Source organism: Alnus glutinosa, chromosome 7, assembly GCF_958979055.1.
Source record: "Alnus glutinosa chromosome 7, dhAlnGlut1.1, whole genome shotgun sequence".
In the NCBI taxonomy this organism is placed as follows: Eukaryota; Viridiplantae; Streptophyta; class Magnoliopsida; order Fagales; family Betulaceae; genus Alnus; species Alnus glutinosa.
In genome coordinates this window covers 3,016,683-3,022,217 of record NC_084892.1, presented here as the reverse complement: position 1 = coordinate 3,022,217, position 5,535 = coordinate 3,016,683, and the positions used below count along the sequence as shown (strand labels likewise).

At 39.2% G+C, this 5,535-nt stretch overlaps 1 pseudogene; it reads right to left on the bottom strand.

The window, feature by feature from the left end:
• Positions 1–2,949: 2,949 nt before the first annotated feature.
• LOC133872639 (F-box protein At3g56470-like) lies at positions 2,950–3,927 on the bottom strand (annotated as a pseudogene).
• Positions 3,928–5,535: the final 1,608 nt, after the last annotated feature.

Here is a 5,535-nt window from a genome sequence, read left to right as displayed (position 1 = left end):
TCATGCTTCAGTCTCTGTGAACGAATCAATGGATGCCAAATAAGAAAGATTTGGCGTATGCCAGCATCGTGTCTTGACTGTTATTTCTTATTTTGGTAAATAATTGAGAAAATTATGTCTCAAACCTCTTTTTCCGGTTATATATATATATTAAAATTCTAGTTTTCAGTACGATGACATTAAGAATAGTACCTTTTCTTTCTTTTTTTTTGGTAAGAATAAGACTAGTACTTTAAATATTTGTAAATGAGACGTCTTTAAATATTTTCAATGAAAGATCACATAAACCATATGAAAATAAAATTATGCCTATCATATCAAAAAATTAAATGAAAGAAAAAAAAAAAGAAAAAAAAAAAAAGGTCTATATAATATACTCACCTCAAACTATTACCCGATTGACAATTGTTCTCCTCAAAATTTATATTGCGATAATTTCCTTCGAGCTACAAAAAATTCTTAATGAGTAATGCTAAATGGAAGACTTATATCTCATTTGTGCCATCCAAAAATTGATATAGCTTTTAAAATTATCATTTTATCAAAATTTAACAGTGATTATCACAACTCCAAATTCCTTAACAGTTATGACATGCATTTTGTTTGATATTAGGTAGGATTGGCAATTTTTGATACGACCCGCGAACCCGACACGAACACGACACGGGAAAATAGGGTTAGGGTTTACTGTAATCGGGTTCGGGTCATCGATTATGACACGATTGTGACCCGATTAAATTAAATAAATAAAAAAAAAAAAAAAAAAAAAAAAAAAAAAACTAGTCTAAGACTCCAAAACGGCAAAACTCTAATTGTCTAACACTCTAACAATCTAACCCGAAAGGAGAAACTGAGATTCTGAGAAGTGAGAACAGTGAGAACTGAGAAGTGAGAAAGGGCCGAAACGATGGAACCCTAGCCTAGCCCGTCGCCCACAGGCCCGCACTCCGCCCGCCCGCCTGCCGCACTCCGCACGCCCGATCGGCGCGACGGTCAACCATCCGTGATCCGGCCTTTTCAGTTTTCCAGTTTTCCCCCTCTTTGGCTCTTTCTACGCCAAACTTTTCAGTTCCTCCTCAAGGTATGGGTGTTGGTTTGGTTTCCTTTTGAGATTTAGGTTGATTGGTTGGTTGAAAAAGTTCTAACCGAATGGTGTTTAAAGGAAAATATTGTGGGTTGTCTATTAATTTGATTTTTCTTCCCCTGTTTCGGTTGGAGAGTCAGAGGACCGAATTGAATTAAGGTTTTTGATTTGGGGATTTTTGGGTGTTGATTTCGGTGGTAAGGGTCGGTTATGGCTTGATCGATTGGTGTTTTGCTTTGTTTTGTTTTTGTGTGGTTCTACTCTCTCTCTCTCTCTGTCTCTCTGTCACTTGGTACAAGGTGCGTCTCTTCTCTTTCTTCCTCAACTGCTTCGCTTCTTAGACTCAGAATATGGGAAAGAATATAGGAATCAAATGGAGCACATGATTATATTGTGCTGACCAGCTTGCTAGCTAAGGAAGTATATATATATATAGAGCTGATGCTTTCTATACTTCCTTCTGATTTGATGATTTCTATATTTGGCTTGTGAATTCATATATCTACGCTTGTGTATGCAACCAAGGATCTGGATCATAAATTTTACCTGTGACATGCACTGTAATGTGAAAGAAAGAACCATTCCTCTCTAAGTACTAATAAATTGCTCTCGAATGTCACACCAAACCAATTGAAGGTTGAAACAATTGAAATTGATGTCGGGTCGGGTAAACAGGTGGCACGTTTATTAGTCGTGTTTGTCGGGTCGTGTTTGGGTTACCCGGTTATTAATCGGGTCGTGTTTGGGTTGCGTGTCACAACCCGATTAATAATTGGGTCGGGTTTGTGTCGGACCCGTTTATGTAATCGGGTCAGGCAGGTTGACACGAACCCGACCCGTAAACCTGAATTGCCAATATTATTAGGGGACCAGAAATTTGCAAATGCTTACCAATGGGTTCCATCTTGTTTACATCGATTGCCAAGACACTCATTTTCACTCATACGAGAGTAGTGTTGTATTAATCAAATAATAGTTATGTGTGTATGAGTCGGTTATAACCTTAAATTAGGGCTGTCAAAACGGGTTGACACGTCCCATTTGATCAAACCCCTTTGACCCGCCAACCCGTTAAGGGTCAACCTTGACACGACCCGTTTAGATAAAATGGTCAAATCCTTAAACCTTAACACGATCCTATTAAATAATGGGTTGACCCGACCCGGCCCGTTTATTAATAAAGTCTATAAAAATAAAAATAAAAACACAAATTTAAACTAAAAAAAATTATATTGTTTGAATAATCATATTATTTCATAGTTGAAATATGAAACATTGAGTTGTTTTATTGTTTACTTATTTTGGTTCAACTTTTAAAGTTCGAAAACTTGAAAGAAAAGAAAAGAAAAAAAAAAATCCGCTAAATTTTGTTAGTATTTTGCCTTTTTTTTTTAAGTTCTAACAAAAACTTTTTTTTTTTTTTTTTTAGTCTTTACTCTTTAGATAAAGAGAGAGAGGTAACATGATTGTTTAGATTTAATTTTTAATGTTGAAAAAAAAAGGGTTCGAGTATATGGGTCGACCCATAGGTCAAACGAGTTAACCATGTAATGGCCATTTTATTAAACGGGTCTAACCGGTTAACCCTTTTAAGCTTAACCCTAACCCTTTAACTTCGTATCGGGTTCATGTCGGGTTCGCGAGTCGTGTCAAAAATTACTAACCCTACCTTAAACCATACTTCTTTTCTAATGCATCCATCATTCCTTTTGCTATCTCAAACCCCTAAAAGCGAGGAATTATATTATTCTTCATCCAGTGGAGAATGGTGGGATTTTTCATTAGATCATTTTATAAGTGTTACATCCTACAAATATTTCAACAGACATTTCCTGTTAAAAAATGAATGAAAAAGATTGCAAGATAGGAGGAAAAGTCTACTTATTTTTTCATTAGATCCATTCAGTTTTTTTAACCCTCCATTGAAAAATGTACAAGACGTAAGCTAAGCCCAGTAAAATATATAATATCTTTTCTTTTTGAGATGTTTTGCCATCTCCGAAGTGGGTCTCCTAATAGTCGGTATGCCGCCCTGAATCTCACTTTAAACACAAATAAGATTTTATACTGTCCGACAACATTTTACTTCTGACAGACACTTACGAGTAAGAGTGTTCAGGTATATATAAAACAACTTACTTCCCGTCGCTTTTGGGTGGAGGCACAGCAAGAACATTCCATGTACGTTGCAGTGGGTCAAAGACCCCTAGCCAATCATTGGAACTCAGACAATAGAAGAGTCCATAGCAGAAAACAAACTTATTCAAAGAATCAGTATAAAAAGGATAGGGCAAATGATGTTGGTAATTAACAGTAATCCACTCTGTTGTCCCAGGATGGCAAGTGCTAACAGCAATACTTTGTGGACCCATCTCCTGAACTGTAAGAAGCATGCAGTTGGTAGAGGTTGGGGCACAAGAGAAGGCAACAGCATGAAGATACAACGCAAACCCGGGCAATTCAATCACTTCGCGAGTAAAGGGATTGAAGAAGAACAAGTGATGAGATCTGCGTTTGTATAGCAACAACCAGCCATCTTTAGTATAGCAAACCTTGTATCCCTTCATCTCCGGCAGCACAATGAAAATGTGTCTTGCGTAGTGATGGGTCATAAAATTCATACAAGTTACATTTCTTGCGTAGTGATGGGTTTGGGTCAGCAGATTCATGTGAGTTACCATACTCTGGGAAACAACAGAGGCACGGACACTGTCATCTAGGGTTAGACGGGATATAATCAATTCCAAGAGCTCTGTAGGAAGTTCAGACCAATTCTGCAGCTCCAATTTCTCTTTCATTGTCATTATTTTATTTTCAGTGACCATTTCTGTGACCTCCCACATCGCCTGGGAATGAGGATGTGCTTATATGTATAAATGCACCCTATATGAAACAACGCGTTTTAAAGCCGTGATGGCAATGAACCTATCAGAACTCCGCAGTTAAGCGAGCCGCTGCGAGAGCAATCCCAGGATGGGTGACCTCCTGGGAAGTGAGAAGTCTGATATAGGGAGCCAAAAGCGGACAGTATTGTGTCATTGGGGGTGGGTCGTTACAAATGGTATCAGAGCCATTGCCCAGCCTGAGATGGTGGGAGCGTGCACAAGCCCAAGAGGGTTGCCGGCGGGCACTCGCTGGGATGCCAAGAATGGGGTGATCCCATGAGGGTCGCCAGCGAGGACGCTGGGTCCCAAGGGAGGGTGATTGTGACGTCCCACATCGCCTGGGAATGAGGATGTGTTTATATGTATAAATGCACCCTATATGAAACAACGCGTTTTAAAGCTGTGATGGCAATGAACCTATCAGAACTCCGCAGTTAAGCGAGCCGCTGCGAGAGCAATCCCAGGATGGGTGACCTCCTGGGAAGTGAGAAGTCTGATATAGAGAGCCAAAAGCGGACAGTATTGTGTCATTGGGGGTGGGTCGTTACAAATGGTATCAGAGTCATTGCCCAGCCTGAGATGGTGGGAGCGTGCACAAGCCCAAGAGGGTTGCCGGCGGGCACTCGCTGGGATGCCAAGAATGGGGTGATCCCATGAGGGTCGCCAGCGAGGACGCTGGGTCCCAAGGGGGGGTGATTGTGACGTCCCACATCGCCTGAGAATGAGAATGTGCTTATATGTATAAATGCACCCTATGGGTGACCTCCTGGGAAGTGAGAAGTCTGATATAGGGAGCCAAAAGTGGACAGTATTGTGTAATTGGGGGTGGGTCGTTACAGTTTCAGCTAACCTATACATAAAACCCCAGTAAGTTCTATTATAAAACATTCAAATAAAACCAATTAATGAGTTCGAAATGACATAGTGAACAACAAAAAGCTAAAAGAAATGTAGAATGCAAGACATGCCAAAGAGAGAGTAAAAAGGAAGTCATTGATCTGCAGACACACTAGCAGATTGGATCTCCAATAATAAAAGCTTGAAATACAATCAATCGACAACCCACCCTTAAAGGGCTTCTAAATTGCATTCAATTTTTCAAAGCTATCTACATAATTAGAACATGCCCCTTTAGTTTTCTTCTCTTTTAGCTTTTGATAGGCCCTTCATTTCTTATCCAAAATAAAACACTTGTAGATTGGACTAAAACCTATTACCTTAATATAGCCACAGATTAAACCCGTATGAAAAAAACCCATCAAAGTTTTCAATTCGACTCAGAATTTAAAGACTAAACTCACGACTATTGTAGAGCACATTGGTATCCATCACAAACCTTAGTTTGATCTAATCTACAAAAGCCCAGAACCATTTATAGCCACAGATTGAGACCCATTTGATAAACCCATCAAAAGTTTCTGACTTTACTCCAAATTTCAACAATTCAGACTTAATAATTGTTGTAAAAACACATTGGGTATCCCCACATAAACCTCAAACTGATCCCTTAAACCCTAACACCCTAACATCGTGTTGCTCATCCTAAACTACAAGCAAGTAAATAGA